The 21616-nt window shown below is 36.5% G+C and overlaps 1 long non-coding RNA gene across 2 annotated transcripts in view; it reads right to left on the bottom strand.

Annotated features, from left to right (window-relative positions):
* LOC120356930 overlaps positions 1-20291 on the bottom strand; it is a 34302-nt gene extending 14011 nt beyond the window's left edge. Inside the window, exons 1-3 of one of the 2 annotated variants that reach the window (XR_005574135.1) lie at positions 19902-20289; positions 19654-19792; positions 19326-19475 (exon numbers count right to left, since the gene is read on the bottom strand). This is a non-coding gene — a long non-coding RNA (uncharacterized LOC120356930). Of the gene's footprint in view, positions 1-19325; positions 19476-19653 lie in introns of both variants that reach the window. The other variant, XR_005574134.1, reaches the window with a different exon arrangement.
* Between the last annotated feature and the right edge of the window lie 1325 nt (positions 20292-21616).

Below are 21616 nucleotides of genomic sequence, written 5' to 3'. Positions count from 1 at the left end.
CTTATCGCGTTCTCCTCGCTGCTTTGAGTATCAGATACTCGCATGTAGGAGTTCAACCGGGCGTGATTATTACGCACAAATTCAGTTGTGTTTTGTATTCTCTCGTTAATAATATTCTTGGTAAAGGAACAGAAGACAAAATCAATTCTTGTACAAAACTATATTACGCTGGAGGATTGAGACCATTAAAAGCGTTTTCGACTCGTCACGTATAAATAAATCAAATAAATGCACAAGTAAATGTGAAAATTTACGAAAGGTGTATAAAAGTCTAAAATCTAGATTAAATTTTAAGTTTTACAAATTCAAAAATTTACGAAAGATACAAAAATCTAAAATCTAGAGAGGACTAGGTAGTAAAAAAATCGGTTTTCTCCAATGCATTTTTCGAAAGTGCTTTCCTTTCTTACGTTACAGACACTATACAAGTGTACCATGTGAGACGTGCATTAGTTAATTGTATTTTGAAATTTTTAAACCTTAAGACGCGTTTTTCTCGAAACTCTTTTTTTCTCTTGGTTTTGTCCTGAATAAGAACAAATAGAAATTTAAATAAAATAAATAAAAAAATTCCAAGATGTATGAAACATATGTCATTTTCTGTCGAACCTCCGAAACAGTCCGATTTCTTTCCAAAAAATTTCAAAAATGGATTTTTTAAAAGTAATCACCGTTTTTGGCCAGCGTTTTAATAATTTTGTTAAGATTTCAATTTTTTTTTTTATGTTTGACCGAAAACTACGAGTCTGACGAACATCCCACAAAAATGTTGATATCTTATTTTTCAAACCCTATGTCGCTATAAGAGTAAAAAAATATTTAAAGTCTTATATGGTTGTCTCTTTGTCATGCTATTAAAAAAGAAATATATATATATATGTAAAATATTAATTTTTTTTATTTATATACTAGCAATAATCATATAGAAATTAGGTAAAAAGATAAATCTGGGATTGCTTTTATTTTTTTTTTGCAATTGACTTACAAAAAAACTTTGATTTTTAAACGATTTAACCGTCTTAAAATAATGCGAAAGTTTCATGAACGGCGCGTTTTCAGATTTATTTCCCTTATCCTTATTAGATCGAACGAAACCGCTCGTGTACTTTCGCGCGCCAGTGTGCCTAGCAAATCCTTAGAATTTGCACAATGATCGGGGAGAAGAGTACACAGGCGCTATTGCAAATAGGCGAATTGCCAATGGCGCGTTACGAAGTCCGACGAGGCCTGAAATCGCATTGTTGCACACGAAAAATCGATTGCAAGCGCAATTATATGCCGCTACTCCGTTCCGCCGGCGCCAATGAAGAAAACCTGCGCTGTGCCACCGACGCCGCCGCCGCGGCGCGCGAGTTGCGTCGCGCGCGCGTCCATCCCGTGCGGAATCGTAATCACCGTCCGACTAGTTAATGGCATTTACGTAAGTGCGTCTGTCGGCGCTGTAAACACCGGCTTCTCATGCAAACAGTCGGGTTCGCTCGACAATGATACGACGTACGAGGTGTCGACAGCCGGGGAAAGCGGGAGAGAGAGAAAGAAGTGCAACGTCCGTCCTCGCTAATAAAAATCGTGAAAAAAAAAAGATTCGACGGACCGACAGCAGACGCCCGGACGTTCACCTTTAAATTCCGAGTACACGTAGATAATTTGTAAAAAATATATCGCTTTTTAACAGCGTTGATTAAAAGGTACGAGGTTTCGAATATCCGTTGCACTCGGAAAAAAGATTTGCCGAGAAGCTAAAATATTTAATCCGACACGTTGAACTAAAATTGAGTTGATTCAGCAATTATTTAATTTCACGAAAAAAAAAGATACAGTTCAATCATTAGATTTTTTTTTAAATCAAGAGTTAACTGAATCAATTCGATATTTAATTCAACGTATCGGATAAATATTTCAATTTTTCAACAAACTTCTTTTTTGGTACGTAAAATTAAAAATTAAGTTGCGTTTTCGCAAATTTCTCATCTAAATGCAAGACACACGCAGCATTGTAATTAATATCGTTACAGCCACACCGGCGCACCGTAATAATAATTAATTTTCCGATAGTTTGCGAAATGACCTTACAATGTTGAGCATTCCATTGATCAACATTCGACGAATATTGTCGTGTTTTTGTAAATTGAATATTGGTTATTTGAATTTAATGTTAATTATCAATCTCTAATTAATCCGATTGTAGAGTAAAATTTGAAAATGCACCTTATCATGTTCTGCATGAGATGAATTGTAAATCCCTGCAATCTGGCAATTGGGAGTGCAGCTTATTTGATGCGGAACACGAAATGAATCACAAGCGGTCCATGATTTATTAATGCTATGTGGACTTCTGTATTGTTCGTTGAAGAGAGGAGCTGAAGGCGGTCAAAACGTACGTCATGTAAAAAGTCGTTAAAAGCGACTGAATAAGATGACTTGCGCAAAAAGGATCTACATCTATTTGACTCTTAGGGTAAGGTTGCCGAAATTGCACCACTTTTGACATAAAGGCTTGTAACTAAGAAATTATGAGGAATGTTTTTAATTTTCTTACGTCATAATAAAATACAACATTTCTCCTTTTATATTTATTTTGTTTCAGAATTTTTTACGTATTGTCATAAATTTTTAAATGACGACTTTTAAGAAGTCTCTAAATAGTGCGATTTGGGCTACCAATCTCTTAAATCGCACTATAGGTTAATATTACTCTTCCTAGGGTAAAGCGACTTTTTCTCTGTTAGATTCTTCCTTTTCGAACAAAGATACGCGTTAGATGAGCATAATTTTATTAATATTGAAGATAAATACCGTAAACTAAATATAATTTCTCTCAATGTTATCATTTCGATAACTTTTCAATAATATTGCAATAACATTGCTACATTACGGCAATATTGTTATAATATATACTCCGTACCATTATCATATTTGATTTTATATATATACAACTACTATCAAAGCAATAGTGCGATTTAAGAAACTAAAGTGCGACTAAAGCATTTTGTAAAACTTTATTTAATTTACAAATAAGTTATTTGAACTTTGTCAATCTAATTTTAATAATATTGTGATCGTTACAAATTATCAAAATTTAGATTCTTTATTTTACCTTTTGCAATCAAGCTACGAAATGTATTGAAAAACAGCAGCAAAGTTACGATTTTCCTATAAATATTAATAACAAAATTTCTATTGTTCTTAACACGTTGAATTCAATGAAGGATGATGTTATGTAGTTTCCAAATAATTTCGCAAAGAGTTTACAAGTACTGTATTGAATTTATGCGCGAGGTGGTGCGATTTAGAAACCGGTGCGATATCGACAACCTTACCCTCATTGCCGTAATTTGTAATTTCTTAATTTGAAAATTTCAAGAGTCGTATTCTAAATTATTGCTCGTTAATTAATTTTTCATTCAATAGGGGATATATCGCTGGCAAATACAATTGTGATTGTCTCGCGTTTATTCAGGCATTTTGCATCACTTGACGCTTTACAACCGCGATGTCGTCCGAGGCACGAGCGTCGAAGACACACGGCCGGGTGCATAGATGCGATCGCGTCGAGATTATAAGTCGTACAGTATGCACGATGTAAATCGCGGTGACCGTGGCCTGCCCCGCGGGATCGATTAGCTCTGGCCTTAAAACAACGTTAAACATTTCGCTTAAGAATGTAAACGCGATACCGTTTGCGCTGATCGATTTCCCTCGCCGACGAACGGAAAGTTGTAAAGAGACATAAGAAACGGCGAGTGAACGGAACATGGAGAAAATTACCAAGTCCGCTCGCGTGATCGCCATAATTCCTCGGGGATGACCCGATCCCTAGAAAAGACTCCGGCGCAGGAGGAAGATATCATCCGGACCGAAATGTACAAGTCGTGTTTGGACACGATCCCCCAAAGACAACCAGAGTGCGGTGTAAATAAAGAATGTAGCGCGTCGGTATAGTTATCAGAACAAACTCTGCAGTATATTGCAGAAAATGGTGGGAGCCTTTACAAATTGATAAAGCTGGACCTAGAAGCCTTCTATATATTGTATTTACGTCGGAATTGATTAAAAATTGGCTCAATATCTCTAACATGTCACATTTCTTTATTAACTATTATGCCAGATTAAGAAGCGTGCTCAAGAATCAATTAAACAATTGAAACAATATTTTTTTAATATCGTTGATATTGTTATATTCATAAACTAAAAGCGCAATTTTCAATACTTACGCTAAAGAAGAAATATTTTGTTTCCACGAATCAAGAATTTAATTAAAACGCCACGAATAAAACTGTTTAGTAAATATAAACAAATACTTATTTAGTTTGAATAAAAAAGTATTTCTATGTATTTACACCTGTACGTGCACCTTGCAGAAGCAACTAAATTTTCCGTTCTACAAAACGACAGTTGGTTGCTATTAAAAATATGTCAATTAAACAACTTTTGCCGAAGGCGCTAATTTTTTCCCCCGGCTAATTTTTACTTTATGATTGACTTCATGTAAATTCGAGAATACAGAAATGCGGTAGAAAGTAACGTTCAATAGTGCACGGAAAGAACGGTTTTGCTGAAGTGTTCAAAAATTTGGCTGGATATAGATCTGAAAATAATTTTGTTGGTCCATCAAAATAATTGCGTAAGATAGTGAAATTAGTTGCTGAAATGTCAAAATATTTTGCAGCCTTGCTCATCACGGCCTGTATAATCATTTAGATGGCCCAACAAAATTATTTTCAGATCTGTATTCAGCTAAATTTTTGAACACTTTAGCAAAACCGTTCTTTCCGTGTGCAAATAGTCGTTTGGGAGTTCACCTGATGGCTCAGTTTCTCGCGTATAAGCGAGTAATTATTTTGATTAAAGATAAAGATCGTCCATTAGCCTTGTCCTCTGCCGGACTATTAGTTGACCAGGTGGGACGCCCGGGTAAATCACTATTGCGTGATTTACGAGAGCGACATGCTTGTTCCGGTGAACGTTCCCCTCAACATCCGACCTTCCCTTGAAAGGTGATCGCATATAAGGACGGCTCTGACAGCCTCTTTCAAAAGAGGCTCGCTGACGCAACGTGTGGAAGCTTAAGTGGATCAGATATATTTGAAAAGGAAACTAATGACGTGACGTTAAGGAACGGCTTGTGCGATTTTGACAAATTATTGCTGAGAGACTTAAGAACTTTTGCGCCTCACCGAAAGCTGCGTCGATCCGAGAGTCCTCTAATAGAGAGGAACAGGATAAATCAATTTTTCATTGAAAATTCTGCCATTTAATTTTATGCGTACTGCACATATTAATAGAAAGTTAACTCCTGGCCGTGTTGCATTTAATGTCGTGTATTAGAAAGTGACTAAGAAAAAATTGGCCTTAAATTCCCCGGGCAATAATAGTCAACTAAAAGTACGTACGATCTGATACGCGCTTTATAAATATTCTTTGTATCTTCTAATATCAGGAATGAGTTCCGAATTCTCTTGTCTTCATCTCGTGTAACGTTATTCGAGAGAAATTGAGGTAGATGTGATTCACTTGAGTTCCGAATGAGTACGTGGAAATAATTCGCGGATATTTATGATCTCCTTGTCGACGATAATGAACACGCTGTAATTGCTGTAAAGCGTACTTTTGCGTGCATGCAAAATCGGAAAATCAACGCCTACTTAATTATTATTTAAGCTTATAATTGTTATACATATCATACATATGTTTATATGTATTGTATAGTATTACACCGAGCGAGCGAAAAGTATTAAGATACCGGTGAAATATCTCGTAAGCAGGACATTATTTGTACTTTTTTTTTACGTAATGTGATAACTTTAATTATTCTGCATATAAAAGTATTAAAATGGAGTTACTGAAAAATCAATAGTTGCGGATTAACGTAACATTAATAGATATTTTACATTTTACTTCGAAATATGCTGGAATAAAGTACACATAAAATGTAATATATATTTTCTAAACGATTGATTTTTTATTAATTCTTAATATTTTTATATGCAAAATAATTAGAGCAATTACATATTATTTAGAAAAATCGTATAATTCCATTTTTCAAATTCTAATTTTTAAATGACGATGATCGTAATATGTCTTTGAAAAATCAATTAAAAAAAAAACAATTTAATTTTTCTATTATTTAATTTTTTTCTTCAGACCATACAACTTTTGTACGAAATGTCTTGGAACATTTCACTGATACTTTTGCTCACTCTGTACATCGCGCGCATCAGAGTATCGTTGAAAAGCATCACTAGGTTACGTTAGAAAATTTACGCTATTGTAATACTCCATGCGATCATCAATCGCACTCAAGATTCATTACAACGGGAACCATGAGAGAGCTCGCTCCCGCGCGAGAGCTCGCAGCGCGCAATTGCGGCGCATTTACCACGTGCGTCCCGGAGGAAGCGTTGTAACCCTCTAAACAGGTAAGGCGTCTTTACGATCCCGACGTCGCGATACATCATCGGATTAGCGAGCGAGTTCGGGGTGTTGATTCGCCATTAGTCACTCGCGGGCGCCCGTGTGGGTCGATTTAACTGCAGCGCGATTTAACACGATTCCCGCATAATTCGCTCAACTCGTCGCGCGATAGCGATCCTCTCTTTGTTCGCTTCAACACGCGTACGCGCGCGCGCGCGCGCGCGACGCTGAAAACACGCGCGGCTAATTAACCGCGCCGGTGTACTCTATTTGACGGCGCGCGGTAGGAGAAAGCGGCCCCATCGGAATGAATCATTAACTTTAATCTTATAGAGACTCGATTTCTGAGCGCGCGTTGCACAAGCATCGTAAACGGAAGACGCGGTAGCCGAGGAATCATAACGTTAAGAATGCTCGAATAATATCGATTTGTATAGTTAGCGTCGTTAAATATTCACCTTTAGACTTTACGAACTTTTGACAAAAATCTCGTTCTCACGGGGAAAAAAATTAGTATCGAATCAACATTCATTTATGGCTTTGTATGTAAGTAAGAATATAAAGATTATTTCTTACTTCTTCATTACGTGTGAAGAAGTAAAAAAGACGAAGTAAATATAAAAACTACTTTTTAGAATACAAATTTACTTTTTTAATTCTTCATTATACGAAGAGATAAAAAAGAGATGATACGAAAAAGTAAAAAAGAGATAATCGGAAATTTATATTACGTTGTTCAAACTTCAATTTGAAAATGACTTTAAGTCATTTTAAAGTACGTCGAAGCGCGCTCGTAAGAATTTTTTATTTATGAACTGAATTCTTAAATTATACGTATGCGAATATTGTTTATTAAATTTTTTGATAACAAAATTTGTTTATGTTAATTAACTATGTCTGTTTAAGATTATAAATGTTTTTAAGAAAGTTTTACATTTCCTATAAACACAATATTTCTAAAATATCACACGAATATATTATTAAAAATTAAATTGATATTACTATCAACACTCCAAGAATATTATTCAATATTGATTAATATAGAAATATTGTGTTAATGATATGTGTCGTATTTACATAATATGTGTAGTGTGTTATTAGAATATCCGTGGAATATTGTGAAAATATTCTACGAACATTATATGGTCAAAAATTAACGTGAATTATGCATAAAATATTTCTAAACTTTATAATTGTTATATTTTAAAGTTATAATATTTCCGATAATTTAAAATGTTGAAGTAAATAATATTATAAGGGATCGTGCTTATATACGAAACGATGAATTGTTAATTTGGTACTAATTTTTTTCTCTGTGCATCGATGCCTTTTACAATATTCTATGAAACGCGTACAGAGATTCCATGCACAAATGACGCTGTACATTATCGTAAGAGTTCTGATTCTTTAAAATATGGCTTAAAAATGTGGCTCTTTTGGCAGTTTGGATAGAAATGAAGACGTTTACACATCGCGTTCGTCAGGAGCATTATAGAAAGTTGCATCGCGAAACTGCTAGCCGGAAGTACTTCAGACTCAGCCGAACGCACATCGGAGATCTGTTTTGAAGGCGGACACTAAGACCGAGAGACTTTTACTGTGTATGACGTATCGTTGAGGATCACAAAGGTCACGCCTGGCGAAAGGTTCCCGATTACGCCGTAAAACCGCAACAGCGACGTTCGAGCGAATTCTTGCAAAATCCACGCAATCTTGCGAGATGATCGAAACGTGACGTGTCCCTATTGCACTATTCAACATCTTTCTCTCTGATAGCCGCCGCTTTCTGTATCGTATCTCTTATCCTGACTTTCATTCTCTTCCGCTATGTGCACCATGCGGAAACTAACGTCCTCGCTCGGCGCATCGGTCGTTCGCGTGAACAGACTAGCCCGCATGTGGTACGCGAAATGCGCACTCCACTTGAAGTAAAATAGCGGAAGTTATATGGTTCCTCGAGCTACTAAAAAGAAGATTTTAAAAGTAGATTCTTTGACAACCTTCGCTTCCGCTTTTTTACGCCAGAAAAATTTACGGGACGACCTGAGAGATTACGTGCGACATTTTATGCCTGCACGAAAAAGTTTTGGTAAAATAACGGAAAATTTAACTAGATGCAGAAGTAATTTTTGTTAAATAATAGAAATAATTAGGTTTGAAATTTTATGTCTATTTTTGACTTCAATTAGATCCTTAAGGCTCAATCAATTCCTACCTTAAGCCTTAAATGGTAGTTATTGGAAAATTTTCCACTTTGAGTTAAACGATTTTCTTAAACCTCTTAAAACCTGTTAAAACTCTCCATTGAGATTCTTGTAATCAATAGGTTCAAAAGAGTATTATATTTAAAATAGACATAAAAATCCGAGACAGAGGTAACTGAGATCAAAAGTAGAAGTAAAATTTTGACTCGGGATTCTTTGCAATTATTTTCAGTGATTTATATGTATATTTAAATTTTTATTATTCACTAGAGGTAAAATTATTAAATTTTAATAAATATTTATTCGAATAGCACTAATAAAATGTTTATTAAATGTAACTATATATTTATTTAGTACAAGAACCACTTATTTAATTTAAGTACAATTTTTTCTTACATAGTATTCATAAGAATTTAAATATTTATATATTTATAATAATATTTATATAAGAAGTATTTTTTTTAATATTTATACTGTAAGTAAATATTGTGTTAGTACTATTGGAATAAATACTTATTAAAATTTAAGAATTTTTTCTTTTAGTGTAAATACTTTAGCGAAATGAAATTTTTTCTAAGTAAGCTTCGTTTAAGATTTATTTTGTTTACATGTTTTGTAATGAGAAATAAAATGTGCAACGGCAAAGTCACGTATTATCGTTGATATTAGCGCAAAATCAGGTAACAAAAGTTAAATCGAGTGTCGCGTGACACTGCGTCCCGAATGAGACCGGTCCATGGAAACGTAACACCGCGACAGCTCCAATCTGAGCGCATTCAAGCGCATTGGAGCACGTAAACGGTTGTGGAAAAAAGAAGGTCGATGTCGACGCTATTTTCGAACGTATACAGTAAGAACGTAAATAATTATAGCGTTTTGCGTGACAACGTCATTGAACAGAGATTTCGTATAATCCGCGACTCATTCCGACTGTGGAAATTAGTTCTCGTATTTATTTCTTTCTGCGCTCCCCAAGCTGGTAAATGCTGCATACGCGTGTTCATAAATTCAGATATCACGTATGTAATTCTTGTTACGAAACGCGATCTTTCGCCGAATCGACGTTGCATGTTCCAACTTTTTCTATTAAAAAGAAATAAAAAAAAATGGGTTTAGTAAAGGATTAGTGAGTCAGCAGGAAAATTAGTGCGGAAGTAATTTGAATAATGTCAACGAATTTAACAAACAATATTGGCACACGTATAATTTAAGAATCTAGTTCAGAAATTAAAAATTTATCCGAACGCGCTTCGAATTACTAAAATCATTTTCGATGGGAATTGGAACAGCGCGATATCAATTTCCGATTATCTCTCTTTCATTTCGTCTTTCTCTATTAAAATATGTATGTCTCATTACGTATCATTAATATAATTATTATAATCAGCAGGTAACGCGGTCTTTTGTTATTATATTATCTTCCTTAATTACATTACTATTATATAGAGCATTTTAGATTCAAGGAGTATTAGATTTGACACAATTTCGAGCCAATTTTCCTTTAGTAAAAATATTGTTCTCCTTCGTAACTCGCGCAATGACGTTAACAACAGAATTTCCTGTGATACTTTTTCGATTGATTCGAATCGTTCTATTTTGAATAAGAGAGAGAAATACGACGACGTAAGGAGCGCAATGGAACACACACATTCCCTTTTTCCAATCCCAAATCCAGGGCGTCGATTCCGTTCTCGTCTACGCCCGTGTGCAGTAAAATCGTCCGTGCGGACGGGCAGCCGTCGCGTGACCGTTGCGTGCCGTGAATGAAGTCTCCCGCGTAATTCCAGAGGCCATGGTACTTGCCGTGTGAGGTCGAGGGCTGCTCGACGAGGGTTGCGCGGGCGCGCGCTCGCCCTCGCGAGGGTGAGAGGAGGTTCGCGCGCGAGGGATCGATGCGGTTCGGCGTGATACCCGTACACACCGACTCAGACAACCCCTTGGGGCCCGCTCCGTCTCCTCTTCCTCTCTCTTTCTCTTTCTCATCCCTCGTAGCGAGCCCGCTTTTTCGGTGGCACGTCGCGCTCCGCCGCACCTCCGCGCCTGCCCTCCTCTCTCTCTTCCTCTACGAGCCGCATCGCCGACGACGAGGCCGGTGGGAGACGAGGGAGAGAAAGAGAGAGTGACGGGGGGTAGTTTTATTGATCGCGCGTAACCACGCCTTTCACCCTCGCACGCCACGCCCACGTCCCCGACGTCCGTTTCTCTCTTCCACCCGGAAGCTTGTGCGGTGCACCCCTGGATGGATGCACCGGCGGCACCGCGCCCACCCTCGCCGCACCCCTCGCCCGGCGCAGTTATGAAATTCACCCCGTGGCGTAATTCAGACGCGTTACTACACCGACGACTGGATCTGATATAAGCGAAGATCGTCGCTTGACCCCCGTGACGTCGATACTCGGCTCGTTTCATTATTCGCTATTTGTACCATTTTTACGAACTCGGAGGGAATACGTTTGAATTTACGCGTTCGAAAAATACGATAGTCGAAGGTTGTGGTGGAGGTGTACGAGAAGCGAGGCACAATATCTGTCGGGCGATATTCCCTCGTGCATCGATACATCGGATACGAAACTGAACCTACGCATAGTCAACTCTGTAGCGATGTCAGAATCAATTTGGCGTGTTTTGGCGGGTCAATTTAATTATTAAAGTTGAAAGAATCGACAGCGCACGCGGATATGTAATAATATAGTGAATAATGTGTGTATCGGCTATATAATATTCCGTGAGTAATCGATAACTCAGTTGTTATCTATATAATATTGACACAACGACGAACGATTGAACATTAATAATTTTCTTTGTCAATGTTTTATTAATTTTATAACGCTGATCCCGTTAACATTTTCATTCTTCATTAGCGTTCGTTATTTCTTCCCTCTCCCTCACATTTTATTCTATTAGAACAGCAAAGTCAGCTAATGGAAGGGTTACTATTGTTGACCTCCTCCATTTACCGAAGTAACAGACGAAAGACTTAGATTCATTTCTACCAATACAGATGAACTTTAATCTTCTTGGTTTAACTTACTTTGTTATCTTTTTCCAATTCCTAGAACCAAGATCTTCCAGACTCGTACGTTTTATCAAGACTCCATTTCTACTAATCTAGACTAACTTCAATATCGGTTTACCTCTTTATCTTTTTGTTATTCTCAGAAAAAGACGTGGGAAGAGCGAGCTTTTAAATCGAGCTTAAAGTTAATCGATAGAAATGGGCATTTGTCCTGATAAAGCACGCTGCAAGCCCGAGGAGACACGCGAGGCGTTCTTACCAGGCGAACGGTTCACCCCAGAAAGTCGCTTAAAAAATACACTAACTGATCAACCAACGTCCTAGTGGCTGAAAATGATTTAATTTGATTTCTTGTATTAATCTGCGAAAAAACATATATATGCACTTTATTTTTTCATGTGGTCGTTGAATAGTTACAAACAATTTTTGTTTAACGAATCTAAACTTTGAATAAAAATTTCGAAAAATATTATGTAACTTTAATTGGATCAAAATGAACATTTTTTTGTCTCTTGCATGTTTTTTTAAATCGATAGTTTACAAGGTAAAAAATGCAATCTAAACTTGAAAAATGACTATGTATAACTTTTTTTTCACAAACTCATTATCTGATCAGTATGAATAAAAAAACGAAAATATTTGGTCAATCTTAAACTGTAATTTTATTTTATTTTAATTTGTACTGTTATTGCTTACGCATTATCAGAGCTTCATTATAATAAAGTTTTATGTCAATCACAGTACGGATCAAAATAAAATTCTTGTTACAGTTTAACATTGGCCGAATATTTCCGTTTTTATTTATATTGATTGATTAGTTCAAGAGAAAAAAAAATTACAAGAGTAGTCATTTTTCAAGTTTAAACATTTTTTTATCTCAAAAGCTATCGATTTAAAAAAAAAGTCCAAGAGACAAAAAAGTTTGCTTTAATCCAATTAAACTTACACAATTTTTTTTTTTAATTTTTGTTTAAAGTTTATATAAGTTTATTAAACAAAAAATTGCTTACAACTATTCAACGACTACGTAAAAAAGTAAAGTGTATATAGACACTTTTTTTCACAAAATAATATAAGAACTCGAATTAAATCATTTTCAGCCACTAAAACGTTGATTAGTCGGTTAGTGAACAGAAAATGGGGGGTGAACCGCTTGCCTATACTCGCCGTGGAACTGCACCAGCCACACAGCACACTTCCTGCCAGTTTCCACGTCAGCGGACACGCGCGGATACACGCCGCGCGGGGCTATATATGAAAAGTCGCGTGCTATTTATATGCAGAGTAAGTGAAACTTCAAACGCCGTCGAAGTTACGCCACACGTAGTCGTCGCCGTCCCGCGAACGGGAGGAATCGGTTACACGCGTCACCCTTTTGTAATTGATGCCACCTGCCTGCCTCTATTTTTTACCGTCGTCGTGCCATTTTCCCACGATTGCGACGCGCTCGAATCTCACCCATTTGCCGATCTCGGCCTTTTCTCGCTCGCTATTAAATTACACGTTTGTTCCTTCCTCCCTCTCTCCCTCTCTCTCTCTTTCTCTCTCTTTCTCTCTTCGTCGAACGCAATCTGCCAGAATTTCCCGACGTTAATTTCCGACGCAATCTCCTTCCGTTTCTTCCTTCATCGGTTTAATTGTTATAATTCTCTCGGCTCGTCCGCGAGCTGAAACTAAGGAATATTCCACGCGATATGTAGGACATTGTTACAACAATAGAGCATCGACAGGAATTCCATCCGTTCAATCTCGTGCCGCAAGGTATACGCCAGGAAAGCGTCTATTGATGACACTCGATGTCCGATGACGATAAGATAATTTCGATGGCATCCATTAGTCACAGGTGCAAATGATTCTTTACGCGCCGCCTCCGGGCGCATCGGCTTTTTGCCCCGGTGTGTCGCGAGGAATAATCTCTGTCAACGTCAAAGCCGCGGGGCGCGTAAATCTATCTCTGCTATCACACGCGAGGCATTCCTCGTCAAATTATTCTCCAACTATGTGCATAAGTGCTTTACGCGGGAATACCGGTCTTTATCGAGGCGCAAATCGATCGGCGATCATAAGTTATGCAACGCGCGTCCGTGATCTTCCATCGGTTGCTCGTCCCGGAGAGTAGGTCGTCGATATTAATATCCCAACAAATCGTTTCTGAGGGATATACCTCGCTAATTGCGGCAAATACGAATTCGTGAATGTAAATAACTGACGAGGGTCGGGTAATCATCCGATCGATATCTGCGGCTCGATTCGATGATCGGAGCGCGCCACGCCACGCACAGGGTAGACCGAGACGAATCGGATTGTTATTAAGTTTCGAGAGAGTCGTCATTAATTTTTTTTATTTTTTTTATTTTATACGATCCGTTTTATCGCTGCTATAGTTGCTTCCGCGCGGAAATAGCAGACGATTCTGTATTGCGTGTGATTTAGTGTCAGCCGATGACGCAAGCGTAGAGATCGCGGGTGGGCGAAGAAATTTTGTCTCTCGTGTAAAAACGCGATCCCAATTTTGTGGGTTTGCAACGAAAGAGCTTAACGGGCTCTTTCAAAGAGTTCATTCATTTATTTTTATTTCTTTTAGGTTTCTTTTAATTCTTTGAAACCGGGGTGATCCGCTTCGCCTCCAATGTTGGAGCGAATTGGGCAATTTCCTTCTATTGATTTTTTTTGTCGTGCAATAAGGAATGTAATATTTTATTATATAAGACTCAAGCCAAAGATGTTAAGATTTAAAATTTATAATAAAACTTAATAATAAAATTAGTTTATTATTATTATTATTATTAGACAAAATATGTGAAGAAAATTTGATCCGATTTGTCTCTACTTTACCACTAGATCCCATTTCTTTCCAGTATCTCTTTCTCTCTCGTAAAAGAGGATTTGCGATTGTGACGTTAAATTTATTTGAAATGCAAACTTCACTGTCTAATTAATTAATTGATATTCAAGCGTTTCAAAGACTCCCAATCTTTTCTCCTCAAATTAAAGTAAGTAGAGAGTTATTTCGTTTCCGGAAATATCGCGCGATAGGCCGTGTCACGGAGAAGTGCCGCTGAATCGGCTTTTCCGACCGTCACATTCTCTCTCAGGGGGCCTCTTTGTGTTTGCGATCAATTATCGTGTGCTTTCACTGATCGATCTTCGCGAATCGACGTCTTTGCCGGAGAAAGTCACGCTAAAGTCTTAGAATTGGTAAACAGTCGCCTCCTGGCGCGCGCCACAGCTTCACCTCTACCAACGTGAACAAACGGGACAAATGTAAAAAGTTATAAAGCCATTCATTATATTATATTGTTTACCTTTAATTGGACAGTAAATTATATAGTATATTTTATTATATACATTTTTATTTTTATAAATCTCGTATGTCTATGTAGATTTAGTCTGGAAAATTTAAATATAATAAAAATATACTAAAATGTCATCTTGTACTAACAAAAATATCACATATTCGTTCGATAATATATTTGTATGAATTCATATTAATATTAAAATTAAAAAAAAAAACTCGTAAAATAAAAAAACTTTTATATCACACGCACGCATGTAGAGATGATTTCTTTTAAATTATTGCGTGATAATCTCGATACTCGGTAAGAGCTCGGCCGCGAGCAGCGCAGGAACAGAACATCGACGTCAAGAAGGCGACATCGAGTGGAGTCAGGTTTCCGACGTAATGCCACGGCGGATCCGCGTGATCCTGTCAGCTTACGTGAGAGATTCGGAGGACATAAATGAAATCTCGCGAAACTCGTATCCGACACTTCATCGCGAGATCGCGCGCGCAACAATGCAAACTTAACGTCCAATCTGCTCCGTGCATGTCGATGGAATCGTCTTTCCTCCGTACCGTCGCGTGGGAGTCTCGTAAGTTTGACACATAGGTGCGAATATAGTACTCAAACAATCACTCGAAAGTTGTTAACGGATTTTATAGCCCGTTATACCGGGCCTCCGACCTCTGTCTCGTGATTAATACGCACGGTTGTGCGTTTTATAATTATACGGTATGATGTTACGTACTAATTGCGTTTGCATGATTGTAATAAATCAATAGAGTAAATATACATGAAAATGCATTATTGAAGACTTCAGGTAAATAAAAATATCAGTGTTATTATAATTCTATTATATAATTAAATTCTAAAAAAAAATAAATGAAAATTCTATTCTATTCTCTTTTAATTCTAATTTAGTTCTATTACAATTAAATTTAAACTTTTACATATTCTAATAAAACTCTAAGAAATGTTTGTGCAAAAATTTATTTACCACTTTACGCGTTTAAAAGTTATATTAAAAACTGCAGTAAAATATAATAATTTTTGTTGCAAAAACCATTATAAATCAAATTGTTTATTGTTTTCTTCCTTTCAACTAATTTCGGTGCCAGAATTTGGGCATTTGCGACCAAAATTTTTTGTTGTTGATTGGGGAAAAAAAAGAATAAATCTAGAAAAACCAATTTAATTTATATTTAAATTTAAAAATCAATAAAAAATAAAATCTATTTTTATCAAAAAAATGCAATGTTATCGTGTTATCATAAACGTAAATCGGTAATTATATATAATAACGTATTTATGATATAATTTATAATTACGTCGTATTAAGATATAAATATGCATAGTAAAAAAAGTATAGACTGTTATTATTCATTAATAGCCTAACATCTTTAGCTCTACCAATCGTATCTCTATTTATAGAACTGTTAGAGTACGCTGCATCATTCATGATCGCGCAAAAAGCGATAGTGTGATCCCAAGAGGCAGGTCGATCCCCCTTTTTTAGCTAGTGCAATCCGTCTCGTTAACCGCGCTTCCTGATGCCGGTGCCTTTGCCTGCCCTACGCGAACGCGCTCTTGTATCCACAGCAAAGGAAAGTAACTAACGTTTGCCTCCTCCTCCTCTTCCTTCGTGCGCGATGCCTGAGTGAAAGCACATGCCCGTTCGTTTGCTACGTTTTATAGTTGCCTACACGTTGCCTTGGACGTTTTCACGACGTGCGACAAGTTGTGCGCCGGGTCGCGTTTTTATTTCCCTACGACACTGATATCAGGTAAACAAGTACTGATTGCTGATGTCCCGCGAAATTTCAAATTTCAGATTATTTATTACCAATTAAGGAAGAGCGTCTGGCGTGCGAATATTATTACAAATAAATCGTCGTAACGTCAAAGCGATAATTTCTAAAATTCTCTTTGGCGCGAGAAATGACGTCGCGCTTATTATACAATGGTATTTACCCAACAAGCAGTCATAAAATATCATGTCAAGAAGAGGATCGATTGGAAGCCTTCCTGAAACCTGGAGATTTGTCGAAAGAAAGCCATCTCGATTTCAAGAAACCGATAGAAAGTGATACAGAGTTGAACTTTATCTAATTCTAGAAATTTTATGATCAAGTGATTATTGTTTTGTCAGACCCATATTTGAGCTATTATGGAAAAGTTATCTCGCTTTCTATCGTTTCTTAACAGTATCTCACTTAAAAATTAAACATTAATTTGAACATGCATGTTTTCTATACAACTTATCGAGTTATTTAATCCAATTTGAGAATTACTACTTATTTTAATGTATACATTAATTACGTATATATTAAAAATGTTAGATAATTTATACATACGAGTGTGTGTATAAGAAATATAAAAATTATTTACATGTGAAAAACGAAATTAAAGTGTTATCATCAAATATACATCAAACATACATGAATTAAAAACATGATGAGAATATCAATTTCGATATTATTAAATTATATTCTCATAACATAAAAGGGAGAAACAAATCTCCTGAACTCATCTTATGAACAAAAAACGCGATAGGATTACAGATTTTTTTCCTACTTAATTTTAGCAGGTCTTTCAAGCAGAGATTATTTAATTGGAATCGAAAATTCTATAAATGCACCAGTAAAGAAAAAGATACAACGAACGAGACACGGTGTCTCTCTCAGAAATATACGCGCATAAAAGGAAAGATGTTAACGCGAATGAGATTTTATTTTCCTTGAGGAATTTTTGTCGGTCATCCCGTAGCTTGCTCGGCACGACTCGCTCGTACGCGAATCAGCTGTGCGAGAGAGGCGCACGTGCGAGTTCACGGGAAACGTGACAGCGAGGTGCACCAGTTCAAGGAGATGCGACGACAGGGAAATTTCCTTTCTCCCAGCGTTCTCGCGCGTATACGGAAACGGAGCTGCACAGTATCAACGCTGATTCTCCGTGACGCTCGTAAAAATAGTAAAGACGCGACTGACACGGTGTGCAGAGCGTAACCGCGGCTTGACCTTTTACACTCGCATCTATTTTCGTCGTGACACTTAATGAGCATTTTATCGCGCGCGTTTATTTCGATATATAGCTATCGCATTACAGTCGCAAATTTCCCGGACGCTTCGCTTTTAAGAGAATATTATTTAATTATGCAAAAAAAGTTCTAAACCCAGTTTTTCATACGATATAAATGCCAAGCGGATTGACGTCACATTTTGCAAGAGACGTTGCGTACGAAATGCATAAAATGTGTAACATGAAAAACGAATATTCCATACTTATATTATTACTGGGAATTACTGTGAGGCTGAAAGCGGATAAAAACTCGCGTTGCAGTCGTCGCGAAATCTGCTGAAACATTGCTCTCTAAAATTTTAATCTGATATTAAATCAGCAATCCTCCCATCTTCCTCCGCGCATAACATTTAAATTATTGCTCTTGTCATTAATTTATATAAAAATAATGACTGAAAGTGATTAATAATTCCTCGCAACACACCTCCGCTTCCCCGAGAACGGAGAATGAAGACTCGAAGGTCGGAGTGATTTCGATTGTTTGGCAATGGCTAAAAAAATCGATTGCTCTTTTACAGATAGTAACAGCTGAACAATATTATTTAATTTTAACCTCACGGCTATCGCATTTCTCTCGATCTTTGTATGGAATCGTCAATCTGCCTTGTGACTTTCGGCGAGACGTCGCACAGTGGGCCAAAATCCCGAAAAGATGGCACAAAATATGAAAGCGTTTTTCGATTTGCATGAAATTTGATATCCTGGGGTTTTTGAGGTCGTTAATTACAAATTTGAACTTAAAGTTGCAAAAAAACAGAATGGCGAATTCAATATGGCGGATACATGTACTTTAAATATATTTAATGTAATCAAAATTTGATACCTGAGGTTTTCGAGGTCGGTAATAAAAAAAAGAATTAAGATATATATTTTGCGTACAATATAAACACATTTTTATTTTATAAACAAAAATCCAATTCAGTATCAGAATCGCAATGAATATCAGACTCAGTGTCAGTTCCTGAAGATCCACTATCGGAACTAATATATCTTTTATTCATAATTGCATTTTGGAAATATTTATTTTAATAATTATTAAAATAATTATAATTAATTAATTATTTTTAAGTTATTATTTTATTACTTTTATTTGAAAAAATTGGCAATATATTATAATTTTTTACAATGTTTTAAATATTTGTTATACATTCGTACAATTTTTTGTTCTAACGTTATAGTATTTTTTAAATTCGGCCATTAATCATATGAAAGTCAAAAGTAATATTTTCTTAACTTGTCGACAATACTGTACCTGATTCTTTTATCTAAGATATTTCTTGATAGTACTGTACGATCGTATAATAACAAAAGATCCACAGACAGAACGATTACCTGAATGCCGCAGCATCTGTTTATTCTATGCCGCTAGCGATCGATATCGAAACTCACAGCGTAGAGCGCTCGTACAAAAAATTGTCGCAAAACCAGAGGGGCAGATATGGGCAGCTAATTTTTTTTTTATTTGAAAGAGCGAAGTGTAACCTAAAAGATGGTTTTAATAACATCTTGGAATATGGTGGAATACATAACTATTTGGCTACTTGAAAATTGAATTCTTTCAAAATATCTAATTTCTTACTGACTTAAGTTCAACTTCAAAATCTACTATATATAAGACATTTAAAAAGATTTTGTTATTATCGTTTTTTGTTATACTTACCTCCAGGAATAGAATCCATTTTGCAGCATTGAATTTGCTCACTTCGTTTTCGAAATAAGCGCACAAGACTATAGGTATAAAATATTCGTTATTCTTAACTGTCACGTCTGTTCCGTACGAAGGACAACTTTGAACTGAACTGAAAATTCAGGTAGAGGATTCTAGGGTTGGCGACATTTGATAAGGAATTTAGTTCTCTTTTAAAAAATGTAATGATATTCTTGAAAATTTGAAATTTTTTTTTTTACTTTTGGCCAGCTTTTCGGGATTTGGCTCGCTGTGCGTCGCGACGCGACGGAGCCGCGTGCCGACAATCTCACCGCGCGATTACGGAACCCGCGTGAATGCGCGACGGACGTGGTAACCGTGAAATCTCAAGCGGACGACCGTAATTATGACTTTCCTCTCGACTGCGGGAATATCGCAATGTCACTGGCGACAATCTCCGCTTGCGTATCCACGTGCGTGGCCGCGCGTCGTACGCGCGTCGTGCGCAACGAAAGCGTATATCTTTGATGCGGCTTTGCAAAGTTTGCTTTATGCCAAACAAGAAATACCGAAGCTAAATACATCCATACTCGAGATTGAGAATCGATAAATATCGCCAAGCGTCGATAAATTAAGCATTTTTTTTTTTTTTTTTTTAGATTTACATCTCTAAGATACTGTAAAAATTTTGCATTATTAAAAATTTTAAATAACGTTTAATGATATTACAAATTATAATAAATGACAATGAAGGCTTGGAAATTTTTTAAATTAAATGAAAACTAAGTTAGAGGAAAAGATGAACAAGCCACGCTGGGTGTAAAGGCGAATTTATCAGTTCTAATTATTACATAACGTAAATAGCAATTTATCAATTCTAATTACATAAATATTACATTACCGAGAATTTCCAGGATCGTAGTTACTTCTTTTCTAGTGAAAGAAATTTTTTTATCAGACATCAGTACTTTGATAACTTCGATATCTTTATGATAAAAATTTGGTTGGAGATAGACAAAATCGATGCTATTTCTAATAAGTCTAACAATTCATTTTATTTTATTCTACCTTCAGAATAGTTAGCTTCTTCACAGTGCAAAATGCAGACAGAAGTTATACTGAGAGTTCGCTTATTCCACAGATAGGCAATACAGAATATAGGTAATTACTAAATCGAGAGAACTGATTGTAACAGGAGAATTTGCAGTTATGTATGCCAGTTTATGCGAACTCCAAAGCTAAGCTGGAGCACTTCTGAGTGCTCTCTCGCTTGTCCGACGGATGTTTACTTCGCTCGCGATCGATGTCTGATTCGATACCGCCACGTGTTGCAAATGGACATTTAATTATGAACCCGTAGTCCGTCGATGACATCGTCCTAGCCGTCGTTTTGCAGCGACAATCCTCTATGTAGATCAACCATGTGGCACGAGAATGGAGCGAGAGACGAGAGAGGAAGGTCGACGTACATCGAGTTATTTCGAGCCGCTTCGTTCATCCATCTGAATAAATCATGACATTCGCACTTTGAGGGTCCCAGCGACTATTATGATTGGAGGTGTAGGGGGGAGCGACCTTTCGGATTAATTGCCCGCAATGGGGCCTTTTCAACTTGCGAAGTCGCGATGTTGCGAAATGACGGCTCGGAGATCGACGAGTGATTTGTCTTAGAATATTCGACGAGACGCAAAACAATGCCTTGCGTATGAAAACTAGGAAGACATGTTTAATGATGTATAGAACGTTTCTTAAAACATTAAGAAAATTATGAACAAAATTTATATTGCATTTGAAATAGAAAAAAATTTGGCGGCAATTTTTTATCTGGATAAAAAAATTATTTTAATAAGTAGTAGACATGCGCTTTGATAAAAAATACAATTAACAACAAAATAGTGAAATAAGAATTAATGAAAAAATGTTTAAACTTTTTTTAAGTACTTTAAATATTCAAAATGATTCATGTAAATTTTTA

The sequence above is a fragment of the Solenopsis invicta genome, chromosome 2, assembly GCF_016802725.1.
Source record: "Solenopsis invicta isolate M01_SB chromosome 2, UNIL_Sinv_3.0, whole genome shotgun sequence".
Taxonomy (NCBI): domain Eukaryota; kingdom Metazoa; phylum Arthropoda; class Insecta; order Hymenoptera; family Formicidae; genus Solenopsis; species Solenopsis invicta.
Note: the sequence above shows the minus strand (reverse complement) of the source record. Positions and strands in the feature narration are given on the sequence as shown.